Below are 19,108 nucleotides of genomic sequence, written 5' to 3' on the forward strand. Positions count from 1 at the left end.
ACGTGTGTGTTCCAAGTGGGAATTAGAGCAATTCACCCTGACTGCAGCTGCGTTCAACATTGTTGCCAATCAAGTATATGCTGAAATGCTAAAAAAAAAATAGCAGCTATAGCACACAAACTATTCAACGTAAGAACTCGGATATGAACCACCCGATCGATCTCCATCAAGTTTTCGACACAGATGAGGTTTGAGAATGTAAAGCTTTTTATTATTTCTCTTTGACAGTAGGACATGGGGAAGGCGGAGAGAGGGAAAGGTATACATATATATATATATATATATAACCTCACGGCATTGTCAAGGCTCTATATTTGTATTTTACATTTAAAATTGCAACCGGGTGTTCTGGCAACCGGTTGTTCGATCACCACCCTTGTTCGCGCGCAGAGTCATTCGAAGAACTGAAAACGTACTCTGTACACAAACAGTTTATGGTTGTGAACTTGGAAAGCCTGCTAGTTAGTTCTGCTTGTCAAGGTCAAAAAGTACAGAAATGTGCAGGCCAAATTTTCGTTTGTACACAATTAGGGGAGCCCCCAGAATGAAAACAAAGTAGGGGAGGCCTGTCTAAATGGAAGCTCCCCACCATGTACAATTCAAACACAAATTGTCGCAATCGTTTGTACATGGTTTGTACAGAAATGTTCAGGTCAAATTTTCGTTTGTACACAATTAGGGGCGCCGCCAGGTCGAAAACAAAGTGTTTTTTTTCTAAGTGGTAGCCCCCCACCATGTCCAATTCAATCACAAATTGTCGCAATCGTTTGTACATGGTTTGTACAGAAATGTGCAGGCCAAATTTGCGTTTCCACACAATTAGGGGAAACGCCAGAACGAAAAAAGAATGTGGAGGCTTTGTAAATGGTAGCGCCCCACCATATCCAATTCAATCACAAATAGTCGTATTCATTTGTACATCGTTTGTACAGCAATGTGCAGGGGAAATTTTCGTTTGTACACAATTAGGGGCGCCGCCAGAACGAAAACAAGGTGGGGGCTGTCTAAATGGTAGCCCTCCCACTATGTTCAATTGAACCACAAACTGTTGCAATCGTTTGTATATCTTTATACATAAATGTGCAGCTGAAATTTTCGTTTTCACAAAAAAGATCCCCGCCAAAAAGATATCAAACTGGGGGCTGTCTAATTGATAGCCCTCCCACCAAGTTGAATTCAACCAGAAACTTTCGCACTTGTTTGTACGTCTTTGTACAGAAATTTGCAGGAGATATTTTCGTTTGTACACAATTAGCGCCGCGCCAAAACGATAACAAAGTATAGGCTGCCTAATTGGTAGCACCTGCCCACGTCCGATTCAAAAGAAAATTATCTCAATCTTTTGTACATCGTTTGTACAGTAATGCGCAGGCGAAAGTTTTGTTTCCACGCTATGAGGGGCGTCGACCGAAGGAAAACAATGGGGAGCTGTCTAAGTGCTAGCCCCCATGATCAATTGAACCGCAAATTGTCGCAATCGTTTGTACAATGCCTGTACAGAAATGTGCAGGCCAAATTTTTTGTTTGTACGCAATTAGGGTCGCCGCCAGAACGAAGAAAAAGTGGGGAGCTGTCTATATGGTAGCCTCTTACCATGTCCAATTCAATCAAAAATTCTCGTAATCGTTTTACATCGTTTGTACAGAAATGTGCACGGGAAATTTTCGTTTGTACACAATTAGGGGCTCCGCCAGAACGAAAACAAAGGAGGGCTGTCTGAATGGTAGCTCTCCCACCATGTCGAATTCAATTACAAACTGCCGCACTTGTTTGTACGTCTTTGTACATAAATTTTCAGTAGAAATTTTCGTTTGCAAACATTTAGGGGCGCCGCTAAAACGATAACAAAGTATAGGCTGCCTAATTGGTAGCAACTCCCCACATCCAATTCAAAAGTAAATTATCTCTATCGTTTGTACATCGTTTGTACTGTGATGCGCAGGCGAAAGTTTTGTTTCTACGCTATCAGGGGCGTTGACAGAAGGAAAGCAAAGGGGAGCTGTCTAAGTGCTGACCCCACCATGTTCAATTGAACCGCAAATTGTCGCGATCGTTTATACATCGTTTGTGCAGAAATGTTGAGGTAAAAATTTTAGTTGTACTAAATAATATACGGATGTGAGTATTTTTGTAATATTTGACTTAGAATTGAAGAAAATAAATGGGAATTGTAATTATTGTATTTATGTATCTATCTCGGGATTGCTCAAAGTTAGAGATATGAAAGTTGTTATTTCGACTTCTCATTTCAAATGTTAAACCAGTGTATCATGTTTTAACGTTTTTGATACTTAACGTAGAAAGTAAGAAAGGGGGTGGGGCTACAGCTATCTATTACCGTTTTTGCTGTTTAGCGATCAACGTTAACCGGTTTCAATAATGGTTGCTGAGATTAAAAATGGTACCTATTACACTAGTCGACAAAGAAATCTTTTTCTCTGGCACACGGAAGAAAATATCTGATTCTAATAGAACGTTTCCCGTATAATTCGAATCTGCAATCGGTTTTTCTCCATCACACGCAGTTTTCCTGTGACAGAGGGATTTTCGGGAAATTTCCACTCAAATTTCCTTTTATTTCCTACCATTTTCATACCTGTAGCTCGGGTAACTTAAATATATAAACGCACAAACTATATTGTATGTTAGCTTAGTTTACACTCAGTAAACCCTCCATGTTTCATAAGAATAGCATTATTCTTTCTAGAGAAATAATCATATTTATAGAGAAATAATCATTTAATATCTAGAGAAATAATCATAATATAAAAAATATGCTATGTGTACTGTTCATTTTACCATATTCATTAGTGCAGATAAAATCACATATAACTTCCACGAAAATTACAATATAAGCATGGTTTATATCTCATTGGATTTGAAATAAAACATATTTTCAATTATGTATACACCGTGTCACCATTTCATATCTACTTAATACAAAAGAAGTGGTATCTTCTTAATAATCTATCTTAACAAAACTGCTTCAGCTATTTCAGTTCCTTTATCCATCCTATTCAATAGATGCTTCAGAGAAGGATATTATCCCACTAGCTGAAAATTAGCTCATGTGACCCCAATATATAAATCAGGACTTAAAGATCAAGTATCCTCCTATAGGCCAATCTCTCTTCTTTCTGTAATATCTATTATCTGCAAAAAAATAACCAAAGACAGGCTTCTCAAATTCACGTCGCCTTACATTCACACTTCTCAGCATGGTTTTCTACCGAAAAGCTCAAGTCTCACGAACTTTTTTTAAGTACTCTTCTTTCCTGTGCCGTTCAATGTATAAATAACAATACTCAATTAGATGTCATTTACTTTGATCTCTCAAAGGCCTTTGATTCTGTCAGTCACACTCTTCTTCTCCACAAGCTTTCCAATAAGTTTAATGTACATGGTAAATTTCTCTCCTTAATCACCAGCTATCTAATGGGACGTAAACAGAAAGTTCTTCTTTCAGGGGCGACTTCTAACCTCCAACCTGTGATCTCGGGGGTGCCTCAGGGAAGAATACTAGGGCCCCTGCTATTTGTCCTGTATATGGACGATCTCTACTCTCACCTATCAGTTAATCCTAGTGGCCTTTTGCTTTTTGCTGACGATTGCAAATTATATAGAGGAATATCATGTTTCCATGACACAATTGCCCTACAGGAAGATATAAATTATCTTGTAGACTGGTGTGAAATGTGGCATTTGAAACTTAACAGTAAGAAATGTGACGGTATTACAATTACTCTGAAAAAGTATCCTGTTCCCTCCAAATACCATATTAACGATTCCCCTATAACACATTCTGCCAGTCATAATGATCTTGGTGTCATCTTTGATTCCAAACTCTCGTTCTCTGACCACATCTCGTCAATAGTTAAGAATTCAATCCGTATGCTGGGGCTTCTTTACCGATTCACTGAACGACGTACTGTGGCATCATTAACAACATTCTATAAAACTCTTATAGCACCCAAGACTGAATACTGTTCTCCCATATGGGCCATGGCCGCACCTACACATCTCTCTAGACTTGAGTCTGTTCTCAATTTCTTTATTGCAATAGTACGTTTTCGTCTTCCCGCAGTTCGAATGTTACCTAAGGAGGAAATTTTGCGATATCTTAATATCCAGACGCCGGAAGTACGCAGAAATAACTCTGATTTGAAGTTGCTTCATAAGATTGTAAATGGGAACCTAAGATCAGAAACCCTAATTCAACAACTATCCTTACATGTCCCTTCCCGCAAAACCCGGAATACCCACCTATTCCATCTTGCACGCCCTAGGCTGACAATTATACAGAGGTCTCTTTTTCACCGAGTACCCAACTATTATAATAATCTAACCAGTGAGGTGGACATGTTTTCGAGCTACCCGGTGTTTTAAAGAGCAATAAAACGCGTGCTGGCTAAATAATATTTCTTGTGCACTCTTTGTTAATACTATTGATGTTACTGTTGTTCTTTATTTTTAAATTGTTTTTCTTTTTCTTTTTTCCCGCTTGTTGATATTTCCCTGTGTAAAATTGCACAATTATGCTGTATCTGGGAATTTGTTCAATAAATAAATAAATAAAATGAACACTTACTTACCTCAACTAATATGTTTTAGTTGTCAACTTTCTTCTGTGTTTGGCTTCTGGAACATCTCTTTTGGATGCCCAACAGTAATCAGCTAGCATTTTTGTATCCTTTCCCCATGGAGGAAATGTCCTGATGAATACATTCCCCATACTCATCACTAACAGCACCACGGTTTTCAGGAAATAAATACAGGTGGGAGTCTAGAAAGCGAACTTTAAGGGACATGTTGCACCCATTTCTTTGAATGATTTCAGGAAATGACTCACAATTTCACGGTAATTGGGGGTTTCTTGTTTCCTAGAAAATTCTCTGTTAAACATTTAAATGAACACCAAACTGCTTTCTCAACCAGAGTTAAGAGATCCTCAAATTTTTGGTCACGAATCAAACATCTTATTTGGGGGTCTACAAAAATCCCTAGCGTCACTTGTGACTAACCTCCCCCTTCTATTCTCCTATCGAGATTTGTTTCGTCGCTAAGGTAACTATAATCTAGCTACCTAAGGATAATTAGAAATTTAGAAACCAATATACATATATATATATATATATATATATATATATATATATATATATATATATATATATATATATATATATAATAAAACTGAATTTCGATAACCAAAATATTAAAGAAAACTGACCGTGCTGCCTCAAGAAGAATTGAAGAGGGGAGTTAGTACCACAAAATGAAATTTAAAAAAAAGTAATTTTGAATTTTGAAATAAAAAAAGGGAAATATAAGTTTCCAATGTGTTGTAAATATTGACGAAGTCGAGAAATTTCTTTGAGACCTTCCTTCCTCGTGTTCGTGGTTAAGTAATTGATTTTGAATTCCAGTGGGTACCTAAATAAAACAGTTACCAACACATGTAGATATCCACAAAGTAAACGATTTTTTTCGGAGCACACTGTCATTAACTAACGATAGAACAAGATTATTAGAAACATCGGTTAAATCTAGAACCTTTGAACCACATCAGAGGTAAAGGCAGTATCTAGTATTTTTATAAGTCAAATAAAATGGATTAAAATACAAGATATATATGATTTTATTACATAAAACTGAAAAAAAATAGAAAAAAGTAAACATAAATACGTTTATACATATCGATAATTATAATGATATATCATTATATATATATGTATATATATATATATTTTTGTTCGTAACTCGAACATTAACTAGAATATTAAAGTTTATATAGCTTTAATTACGAAATTTAAATGTTTATATACGTTCTCGGAATACGTTTTGAAATTCTTCACATATTTTTCTTCATCTCCTCAATATATATATTTAAAATCACTTTGTCCCAATTCTCAATTTTCTACTTTATATTATGTTTTCGCTGTTTAGTACTCAAAATTAAATTGTTTACAAACTTTAATACAACGAAAAAGGAAAGGAAAAAAATAACATACAGTAACGTGGATCAGAATAAAGTTTGTTTTATAATTAAAATAGGTAGTTTTAATTTGTCCACATCGTGTAATTTTATTTTGTTTGTCCAGTATGATATTTAGGATGTAGAATCATTGAATCCTAGAATCTCCTGACAATAACGGTAATACGTCGCAATATTTTTTTTTATTCGCCGTTGAAACGTAAGATTCGAAAATATTTTGTTACTACTAGAAACACCTTCCACTATCAGTTTATTCTCACTTCAGGGGCACAAAAGCGATGAAAGTGGTTAAATATATCTTCACAGAGATGGAAAGACTTTAAAACGAAACTGTACGTCTGAAGCCGAGTTAACATATCGTCACATCACTGAAGAAGATATCACTGTATATCGAAAATTAAATACTTTAGGATTTGAAATAGCTTGAAACTTATTATGTTATAAATAACTTAGTCAAACTTTCCACTTCACGTACTTTAAGTACATGTGCACTGAGGTAAGGCAAAAGAGAGTAAAAGTTGAAGATATCCAAAGATGGCTAAGTAGTTACTTATCTTCCATGAACAAGAACTGAAATATTATGACATTGCCTTGCCGTGATTAACTTTAAAACCAAAATAGTCATTTCTTCTCTCTGGTTTAATAGTGTTATTTTACGAATAATGGTATATTTCGTATGAAATACAAGTGAACCTTCCCATTTCGATTTCATTTCACAACTTTCCTTTAGTTACAGACAGAATGACTCGGGCTTATGGTATGAAAGCATTGCGTTTCGTTACCAGTTACAAAACAGTTCGTTAATTCAAAGCTGATAAAGTTTAATAATTGCAGTATCAGAGAAGGGACCTAGCTTTACAAAGTTGTAAAGTTTCATTTAATTTACATATATATATTATCTACAGAGGGATGGCTATAGTCGAGAGAACAAAACAACGTGGTAGGAAATTCGAGAAACTCACCAGATCACGATCTATCTTTACAATATTCTAAGTACAACGAAGATAATATTAAAAAAAATACTTATAAAGACCCCATCTCCACGGAGGCATAATTATTTTACAATTATTTCTTCGTATTAATAAATGTATGAAATACTACTTAGCATTTATGTTTTATCATCCGTGACTATAAACATATGGAGTTTCTAAAGAACCTGCCATTTATGAAGCGCTCTCGAAATCTAATTTCCATCTTCATACAAATGCAACATTTAATAAATTATCATAAACACAAGATCTCAGGCCGACCCTATCTGACACCAATTACATACAGCTTTCTACTGAAATAAACATCGTACTCCATTGAACATATAGTTTCACAAACCACAAAGTCAACCTGACATGTAACCATATTTGTAAGTATAACAAAACACTCTTTCCAATCATAAAATAAAATTAAAAAAATCGATTTCTCTGGCCAGACTATTACCTGAATATTTCTTAATTCTTAAATGAGTGGCTGAATATTCAGAATTTAAGTTATTTAATTTTAAATCCTTCCTTTTAATAATTTTTATGTTCGCGTACTAATATAATTTAGTTCCAAATTAATGGGAAGAAAGTTATTAATTTATTAAGACGAAACAAAATTAGGGCAGGGACAAAACAAAACGGGGATTAAAATAGAATATATTTTAAGGAATTATAAACTGCGAGGCAGGTCCGGCATCTCGAAGTTCTTTAAGCAAAACTGCTGGTAAAAAAAATCTCTAATATTTTAACTCACGTTTCAGCCGTCATCAGGACATCTTCCATATGGATACTCTTACTTTTATTAATATCTAATAAATCATATAGCTCTAAGAACAATTCTAAAACAGAGAAATTTCCAAATCGTGGTTCAGTCTCCATGAGCTATTTTCAGTATAACTCCTCTAGCGGCAGCAATACATTTGAATTCACATAAAAGAAAAAGAGGAGGGGGATACGACGACAAGACATTCTTAGTATTGGCTTATCTTGAAAGATCAGTCGCCGACCGCAAATAGCAAAGCTAACATGTTTATAAAACGTCTAACTAAAATAAGAAATTAAGAAAAACAAAATACAAGAAAATGTGAATAATTCCTCAAATAAAGAAAACCATTCGTCAGACTAGTACTAATATACTAGATATGGTCAAGTAGCTTGGAATAAAAAAAAATACTAGAATACCATTTATTTCCGAAAAGGTGACAAAGCATTACCACGCAGGTATCGACCCGCTCAATGGCAGTAAACACGAAATAAACACGAAATAACAGATAACGTAAACCTTCATCCATGCTCGAAATCCGAATGTCCCTAAAGTCTAAATATCAAGTGTAGGATTTAATTTTTACCACTTTATACGTCTATATATATATATACGTTTTCTTTGCTAAAGGTGAATATTCGTGGAAAGAAAAAAGAAATATCCATGTAATGTGTGTAATCCTATGTAATTCTTTTTTAACGTTTATATAATTGTATTAAAGTGTATGTATGTATGTATCGAATGAGGATTAACTTTAGATGTTAGTGTGATATACATATGATGCGGTATGTGTGTTTGTGTAGTGTGTGATGTTTTGATGAGTGTGATAATGTTTATGTACTAGACTCAGACAATATCTTATAACTATATTCATTTCCGGAGCTCATCTCGTACGCATAAACCAGTTATCAAAGCCTCGAAGGAGATTAAAACAGGCAATCCACTGTACTTGAACTCTGGATATATTAAAGACAAACCACAGGCAATAATGGGTGTTAGGACTGACAGGAAGATATAAGCGCGTTAAAAAAAACCTAGAGAGTAGTACGTTGACACGATATGACGACGACGACTAAGGAAGAAACTCGCACCTTCACATGTACGATGTAACTAGAATAAACTTAACTTCTGCACAAAAAATAGCTAATATTGTTATAAGACAATATTAGACTATAAATAAATGAATGAGTGAATGTATGATGTATGGGTATTTATATAAATCAAAATCTTCTTATAAAAGAAATATAGACCTTTTAAATCTAATGTAGTTGCATCCTAGGTAAAGAGAGAAAAAATAAAGGGGAATGTTAAATTCGTAAAATAAATAAACCCAGGACACGATTGAAACTACTATAGAATTACTATAAATTTTATATTAGGAAAAAAATATGATCCCGAGATATTATCTACTTCCATCGCCTTCTATGCAATGAAGTAATGTTTATGGGAGATACTTAGTTCCACAGGTCTATAAACTTTGCATAATACATACACAAAGATATAATGTTAGCTAATAAAAAAATATAAGTGAAAATTTCCAGTCATGATTTATACAGTGCACTACAGTTATAACGGAATCAAGGTTCCGTCTTAAATAGGTCGTCAGGCCTATGCCTAAACAGAACCTCTCCAAATTTAGGTAACTACTTTATTGAAAAAGAGGAAAAACAGAATTACCATCTTCAATTTCTTCGACTCTCTATATTTACTAGGACGGTGAACGGAAGTGCACTAACCGTAGGACGTTTAAGAAAGAGACTACTGTAATTTGTTTGTCCAAACAATCCGAAATATTACGTATTCGTATTCTTTGCTATTTCGATTTTATTAACTTCATGTTACTAACCAAATCTAAGGCGAAAATTTATAATTGGAACACTCATAAACAAAATAACACATTTGCTTTAGCACGTGAGAGAATGCAAGCTCACTAGTTGAAAATACACACACGTATGTCCTGATATGTATAAGAAAACCAATACTATAACACCTATTCAAAACAATAACCACTGCCAACCTCTGATCAAAACATCATGTTACTCACTTCGAACAATGTGCTCCAGGAAGGGAAAAAAAAAGATTATGTTACACCCTTCATTCTGATCAAATAATGTGAAGACTGGTGATAATAGACAAGATTAACGACTACATCGCGGGGAGCCCTTTGAAATGCTTAAGGGAGGGAGCACACCGAATTAGAAACCCATGTTAAAATTGTATAACATTTTCCCAGGCATTTTACACTCTTAACATGACATAACACTCTCACAGATAAATATACCTTTACAAGCCAAGCCCCTATAATTTCTATTATGTTAATTTGTAGCCCGAACCTTTTAACTTTTATCACAGGGAAGGAATCCTCAATATCAATTTTTCCTATTTCTTAAGGTGAATCATTGTACTTCTAAATTCCACAAAGCATAGCCCAACATGGTGTGTCCAACAGACCAGTTTTCTTCAGTAAACAATCTCCAGTGCTTGGCTCAAATTGATTACCAGAATCTTACCTCAATAGGTGCACGATATAATCTTTGAAATTGTATTATTGAAGTCACAAGAATCACTAGATTTTGGCATTGTTTCAGTTTTCTTTACGCCGATGGAATAGCGTTGATGATATTTCTTCCTCCGTCCTGTTAGAAATCATAGCGTCGGTCTAACACTACTCTCGCGCGCAGTCCCCAAGCTACCTGCGAAAATGTTTCGTATTTTCGCCTCTGATCCGATTCGCACGCATAATTTGCGGAGAACCTAACAAGAAACAGTCGCTATCCAGACGGAAAGAAGAAAATTTACGGTACCACTAAAAGTAAAAAAAAAATATGTAAAACGGGCGATCAATAATCGGTCGTGTTACACACTAACCCGAGAAAATTTTTCCTTGAGGTAACAAAATCCTGCATTACTTTTTCCATTGTCTTAACAAAGTATTTGAAGAGCCCCAACGTTATGTGAAGAGGAGTTAGACTTATCAGAGCTCACAGTGAGGAATAAACAGCCTTCTTCTGTCCAGGAGTTAATACATGCGTTGGCCATTCCTTCTTGATGTAATGTTCCGCTTTGTTCCTGCTGTCCCATTCGCAGAGGAAACGAAAACATTTCGTATAACCAAGCTACAAACCTATTAACAAAGAAATGACTTTTAAATCACCGCAAACGGTCCACTTGCATTACTCATACTGAATTCTTTCTAACAATATTTCGATGTTTTCATAGGTTTCCTTCATATTAGTTGCATAAGCCATTGGCAATGAAGAAAATTTGTTGTCAATGTGCAAAAGGACAGCCTTCAAACTAGTTTTCGAAGAGTCAATAAACAATCTAAACTCTGTACTTATATGTGCATGTCTAAGTGTATTCAACACAGCACAGACATTATTACAATACAGTAAATCATTTTCTTGAGAATAATACTTTGGAACTCTGTATGAACGTTTCGAAAAATACACTTTAGTGTCACGATGGACCAGATTCCAGCCTTTAAGTGTAGAAGCAAGAAGTTCCGTCTGTATCTTGGATAGTTTTAAATCCCGTACGTGGTCATTTAGTTCACCCTGAGTTATCAGATGGGGATCCAATGTCGATGTGCTTCCTACATAAGTAGGATCATCTTCTTCATTTGGAACTTCAGTAGTTGCCTCAAGTACGTAATCCTCATTTACCATAAGATGAGGAGGAGGTACTGGTACAGGCAATTCTGCACTGTATGGAACTGGCGTAATTGCTGATGCCATCTTAGGGCACTGTACTGTGAGGTTAGATTTACTGGTTATTTCTTTATCTGTGTCATTCAAAAGTAGCAGTCTGAAGGATGACGTTTTGTTTCCCTCCAGATCATCGGTACTTGTAAGTTCATGTTTCGTTCACCATTTGCCCACTCAGTCAGACGTTTCACACAAGTACATCAAATGTAGTGAGGAGCGAAATTTTTATCTTGGTCTCCTACACAGCAACCAAAATATAACTGACAACACTCCCTCACAAGTGGAGTAAACATCGACATTGCGATTTAAATGTCAGCTCCCCACATACATAACAGAATTGTCCGGTTGATTTACACACTTCCTCGGCATCTTGTATTTTGTAAGGTATGCCACACACATACACACATGAATCTACACTCCATCAAATTCCCACAAAATCCCTCCAGACATCCCCGCATACAAAAATGGCGACATGGTGTACACATAATTGAAAATGTCTTATTGGAAGTCCAGTGAGGTATAAACCGTGATATATTGTAATTTTTGTGGAAATTGTGTGTTGAAGACCGTCCCGACCCGACCCGTGACTCGAATTGATTGACCCGAGTGACTCGAATCGTGGTCCGATCCGACTGACCCGACCCGACAACCCGGCCCGACAATCCGACCCAATTCACTCGACCTGACAACCCGACCCGAGCTGGCCCGATTAACCCCACCCGACAACTCGACCCGAGTGACCCTTGACTCGAATTGACTTACCCGACCCGATTGACCCATCCCGACAACCCGACTAAAATAACCTGACACGACAATCCGACCCGATTGACTCGACCCGACAACCCGACACGAACTGGCCCGATTGACACGACCCGACATCTAGAACGGGCTGACCCAAGTTGACCCGAGTGACCCTACACGAGGTGACCACCCCTACAACTGACCCGAGTGACCTGATCTTATAATGTAACCAGTTTAAGAGAATTAAAACCTTACAAACTGCCACCAGAAAAAATGCTGGCCAATTCATATGCATAAACCATTGTTTCGTTTTTTTTTATTTGTAGTATAATTATCCTCCTCCTCAATGTTCTGCCATTAATGACAGGCCAGTTTCCTTGAACTAGGTAAGAAGCTTCCATTCTTGCGATTTCCCGCTGATATCTTCCTCGCAACCCAACGTAGTGCACCCCCTTCTTATTACAATCTATCAATTGCAACCTTCTTACAAACTCTCGCTCTCCTGATATCACCCCCTTTACTACATCTCTTAGAATGCAACCCCTTAGCAAGATCGAAACTTTTGATCCGTCCATTTTCTCGCTTCCTCATATCGTCCAATATTGCTCTCGTCTCATTCATTTTTTCAGCATTTAATAAATTCGTTTTCCTCTCTACAATGCTAAACTTCTCTATTTTCCTCCACATACAAATTTCCAATGTTAAAATTTAGGCAATCAACTTCGAAAGTGAAAATAAAATTTGAAGTTCTGAAGACAACATGATTTTCTGCTAAGGAATATATATAGAACTTCTTTTATTATTTTTTGTTGTGTAATAAACAAAAATTTCATCACGTTAACATTCCGATTTTTCTATTTAGAACCAGCGTTGCTGTCTGATAGAATCATAAGGAAGTAATCGCATTGAAATATCATTCTGTAGGGAATTACCTTTCAATTTTTTATTGACTAACTTATCTAGAAGATATTTGCAATTTCTGGACAGAGTATTGACATGTGATGTTAAGTTTGTCCTGTACGAAGCTCCACGGCGCCGTCATCGTTGGTTAGCATCCCATGAACCGGCTCGAAAACAGCCCAAGCCAGCACTACACCAGAATAAGGTTCTCCTGTTCATTTTGTGGACTACTCGCGGCATCGTCCATGGGGTACTGCTACCAGCTGGGCAGAGCATCAATGCAACTCTGTACTATCACTCTCTGGATCCAGCACTTCTGAATCGGAAAGGGGTCCTCCTGTTACAAGGCAACGCTAAGCCCCACGTGGTTAAGATGACGCAGGACACCATTCTACGCCTTGGATGGGAAACACTATTGGATCCGCCATACTCCACGGACATTGTACCGTCCGATTATCACCTGTTTCATTCCTTGGACAATCACCTTAGAGAACGCCAGTTCAAATCGCTTGTAAAGCTTCAATATGGACTTGATACCTTCTTCGCTTCACGTTCCACCAAGTTCGACTGCAATGGAATCCATAGCTTTCCAGAACGTTGGCAGAAGGTCGTCGAGGCTGATGGAGGCTATTTTTGATATTCCAGGTACGTCTTAGATTACACATCAATGTTCAAAGTGTTAGTGAAAAGGCGGCGGAACTTTCTTGGTCACTCTTAAAGTAATAATAATAATAATAATAATAATAATAATAATAATAATAATAATAATAATAATAATAATAATAATAATAATAATAATAATAATAATAATGTGTATTGCTCAAAGGCAGATGTTTGTCCCGAAGATCCATGGGTATTGATTCCAGCTGGTACCAAGTAAGTTTTCTGGTGGACAAACATCGTGTGCATGGATTTTCTCGGTGTTCTCCCATTTCCTCCCACTTTCTTTATTCAACCACTTCAATTATTTCTCATCATCACTGTCTCTCTTAGCGTTGGTGCATAACGTAGAACGTTAACTAGATATTTCCTTTCAATTTCACATAATGTGACACCTAACTTGACATAAAAACGCAGAAAGGAAAAAAGTCAGTCGTAATGTTAACTACAATTACCGTGCGAGTTAGATAATATAGGATTAAATTAAAATTTTATTACTATTTCAGCAACAATTAGTCACAATTATCATTCATTCAACAACTTCGAATTGAATTCTACAGCAAAGCTCCTTATAGTATTTCAAAATAAGTGAAGAATGTGAAGACCCGACCCAAGTGTCCCGAGCCGAGCTGGCCCGACTGACCCGAGCCGACAACCCAACCCGAGGTGACCCGACAACCCGACCCGTTTGAGAACACTATCACAGGGGTACAATTTACAGTACAATTTATTTTGTATGGTTTAGCATACTTTAAGGATACCATATTTTTTGAAAACAGAGAAAACGCGACATCTTACAAATTAATAGTAAATATTACATTTTGTAATAATTTTATCTTTCGAATTTTACTACAGCATCGCACTAATTACACAACTTAAAATAATGTATTAGTATATTCCATACTTAATCAACAATGCTAAAAGTTATTATAGAAGCTAGAAGCTGTTATACAATATAAAAGCAATCAGTGAACATACTATATTTAGGCAAAAATTATATTTTCAATATTATTACACATACCACCTCACATGCTCTACATGTCTATAAAGAAAAATATCCAGATTTACGAAGTTGTTTCCAAATTTCAATGGACAGATTTATTTTTGTTAACCTAAAATGCAGTCTAAAAGAAAGCAATTTGATTGTTTTTCTGAAGCAGAAAAAAATGTGTTTTCGGGACTGGTCTCCAACGTCAAAAGAATTTGTTGCCACCTCGGGGTATACATTCTTACTTTTGGTGATAATAGTGCCAGTTAGGAGGATTATCCGGGATTGCATGTTATATCCGGGGTAGCAGGGATTGGAGTAATATTAAAGATTAGAATGAAATTGTTCCTATAGTATTGTGGGAATCGAAAGCAAAAGAAAGAAGACGATTTTATTATCTTTTCAGAACTTTTGATATTTAATTAATAGAGAAAACAGGACAAGAAGGAAAATTTCTGCACACCGGGACAAATTTTAGGAAACCGGGACGTGTGGTAGCCTTACATACTTATTTGCATGCGGAGTGTCAATACGGAGCCACTACGTAGCAGAGTTGAAACAATACCTCGTAAATAGGTTGCCAACTCAGGAAAACAAAATTACCGGCACATCCTCAAAAATCTCTGTACAAATGAGAAACTGAAGACTGTATTTATCGTTATTGTATTTACTGGCAATTGTCACTTCTTTAAAATTATCGAAACAGATGAATAATACTGGATATAAATCTTTACGTAGCAATTGTTGTTTCAGAAAATGAAATTTACTCCATAAACTTCCACTTCAAACGAAGAATATTGCTTTAAAAAGCCATTTTCTCCTCTCAATAAATGTATAAAATTATTTTTCTAATAAAATCTAAGTGTTATCTAATTTCTTATGTTAAATAAATAAAAAACTGCCATAGATTAGAAAAAATATCGATAATGTATAATACAACGGAAATTTGTGTTTGTAAAGGCACTGTTGAAAAATTTCGATGTTCAATGTTACATTCTGGATTGCAGATTCCAAAATACCGGTCGGAAGGGGGCTAATAAGAAGTAATAATCAAAATCACAGCAATATTCCCGGCCAGGCCGGTGAAATACCAGCCAGTTAGCAACCCTACTCGTAAATCAGAATGGTGAATGCACTAAAATACTTCACCATGCATTCTATAGTTTCTGCAAAATAAGTTTAATAAAGATGATAAAATAAAACAAGATACTGGGTTATAATTTACTCTTTAACAGTCTACATTGAAAATTTGTTATATCTTCCACTTATCAATTTCCTGTACGAGATGTAAATACCGGTTTCTGCGCAAGTTAGATAGAAAAAATGCATTTTTCGAATCAGGATTCAGCTCACGTAAGAAATAATAAACAGGTTTAATAATAAGAGCCGAGGAGTGATAAACTAACTCAGCAATAATGATTGTAAGCATAATTATAAATATAAAAACAAAAAAACATTTCATTCCATCATCGTTAGAACAAGATCAAAGTAGTGAATCACACGATAGTATGAACATACCAATCGACACAAGTGTGTGTACAAAGTCTTGTTAGAAAAATACTCCACAGTATGGGATACATTTTTTTAATGTTTCTACAATTTAGACAGTCCCCCACATTGCTTTCGATCTGGCGGCGCCCTTAATTGTGTACAAACAAACACTTTGCCTGCAAATTTCTGTACAAACGACGTACAAACGGTTGCGAAAATTTGTGATTAAATTGGACATGGTGCGGGGCTTCCATTTAGACAGCCCCTCCCACTTTGTTTTCTTTTGGCGGCACCCCCAATTATGTACAAACAAAACTTTTGCCTGCACATTTCAGTACAAACGATGTACAAACGATTGCGAGAATTTGTGAATTAATTGAACATGGTGGTGGGCTACCACTTACAAAAAAACACTTTGTTTTCGACCTGGCGGCGTTCCTAATTATGTACAAACGAAAATTTCCCTGCACATATCTGTACAAACAATGTACGAACGATTGCGCCTATTTGTGATTGATATGGAGATAGTGGAGGGTACCACTTAGACACCCCCCACATTGTTTTCGTTCTGGCGGCGCCCTTAATTGTGCACAAAAGAAAATTCCACCTGCCCATTTGTGTACAAACGATGTACAAACGATTGCGACAATTTGTGATTGAAATGGACGTGTTGGGGGATACCATTTAGACAGCCCCACATTGTTTTCTTTCTGGCGGCGCCCCTAATTGTGTACAAACGAAACTATTCCTTGCACATTTCTGTACAAACGACGTACAAACGATTGCGACAATTTGAGATTGAATTGGACATGGTGAGGGGTTTCCATTTAGACAGCCCCTCCCACTTTCTTTTCGTTCTGGCGGCCCCTCTAATTGTGTACAAACGAAAATTTTGCCTGCACATTTCTGCGCAAACGACATACAAATTATTGCAAAAATCTGTGATTGAATTGGACATGGTGGGAGGCTTCCATTTAGACAGCTCCTCCCACTTTCTTTTCGTTCTGGCGGCTCCATTAATTGTGTACAAAAGAAATTTTCTCTCGTACCTTTCTTTACGAACGATGTACAAACGATTGCGACAATTTGTGCTTGAATTCGACATTGCGGGGGCTACCACTTAGACAGCCTCAACTTTGTTTTCGTTCTGGCGGCGCCCCTAATTGTGTACAAACGAAACTTTTGCATGCACATTTCTGTGCAAACTACGTACATATGGTTGCGAAAATTAGTGATTGAATTGGACATGGTGGGGAGCTTCCATTTAGACAGCCTCTGCTACTTTCTTTTCGTTCTGAAGGCGACTTTAATTGTGTACAAAAGAACATTTCGCTCGTACCTTTCTGTTCAAACGACGTACAAACATTTGCGACAATTTGTGGTTGAATTGGACATGGTGGGGACCTACCACTTAGACAGCCCCCTTTTCTCGTTCTGGCGGCGCCCCTAAATGTGTACAAACGAAAATTTTGCCTGCACATTTCTGTACAAACGATGTGCAAACGATAGCGACGATTTGTGATTGAATTTTACACGTTGGGGGCTACCATTTGGACAGCCCCCAATTTTTTCGTTCTGGCGCCTCCCTTAATTATGTGCAAACGAAAATTTCGCCTGCACATTTCTGTACAAAAGAAGTACAAACGATTGAGACCATTTTCGATTGAGTCTTTAATGTTGGGGGGCTGTCTAAATGGACGTGAAAAGCAGTACTGCAAAAATACATGTAATTTATATTGAGCACGATAGGAGACAATGTTGATTTCAGATTTTGAAGGGCGGCGAATTGAATAAACGATGGCTGAATATAGTACTGTGAAAATTATAGTAACTCAGATTGTGCACGCTCGGGAAATGCCATAGAGAGAATTTCGAAACTCTGAGCCTAAGAGCCACCTCTACAATCATCACTGACTGCCATTTGAATAAGTTTTTATGGTTTTATGTCCGTGTTCCCATCCTTTCTCTCCCCCTCTAACTGGATACTTGATATCTATCCTATTTCAAATTTTTGTGCTAGTTTTCTGCCGAAACCTTGAGTTTTGTACTCTCATCGCTTTCGAGTTAGTTAATTCTTCAAGTTTAGGATTCCCTTTCTGCATCGTGGTTATGTGAGACGTATGTTCAAAGATTATGATGAAATCCAAACACAGAAATGATCTAAATTTTGTATGCTCTATAGTTATCAACGTTAAAATCGGAAATGACCCATTTCTACCACTTCCAGTTGGTGAATCACGTCCATTAAGGAACTCCCTCAAGAGGAATCACTCTACTTATTTATTGCAAAAAGCAGAATTAAAAGATTCGCATTCGTCCAAAGTTATCGTGTGAAGTAACGGCCGCTCGTATGTACGTACTAATATCGACAAGTTCCACTACGCGATCCCAATTAATCCGCCACACACACACATTATCCCCGCCACACACACACACATTGGCATATGTACACACGAAAGTATACCTGGTAGTATCCACACGCTTACGCCGGAAACTAGAAACACACACATACAGACAGAGAGAGAGAGAGAGAAAATCTTGTTGTACCTTTATTCTGAATGCAGTATTACTCAGTTGTAAATGAAATTTTCAAAGATAGGTTCCACTGCTGCGCCTAACACATGAAACTGTTCCATAATGATTGATTCGGAATATGATGTATATGGGTTTCTTAATGGTAGTATAACAAAATGCCTTCAAATTGACCACAAAATCAGAAATGAAATTTATTTCTCAAATTTTGTAAAATCGAAGCCGGTGGGCATTATGGGAACAGTCTACAATAACAATATATGCAAATAAATATTAATATACTCCACGTTTTCCAGTGGGTGCAAGAAAGCTTCGAATAGTGTTTGGTGCCATAATAATTAGCAGATATAAATATTATAT

This window comes from Thermobia domestica, chromosome 3, assembly GCF_964235325.1.
Source record: "Thermobia domestica chromosome 3, izTheDome1.hap1.1, whole genome shotgun sequence".
NCBI classification, from domain to species: Eukaryota; Metazoa; Arthropoda; class Insecta; order Zygentoma; family Lepismatidae; genus Thermobia; species Thermobia domestica.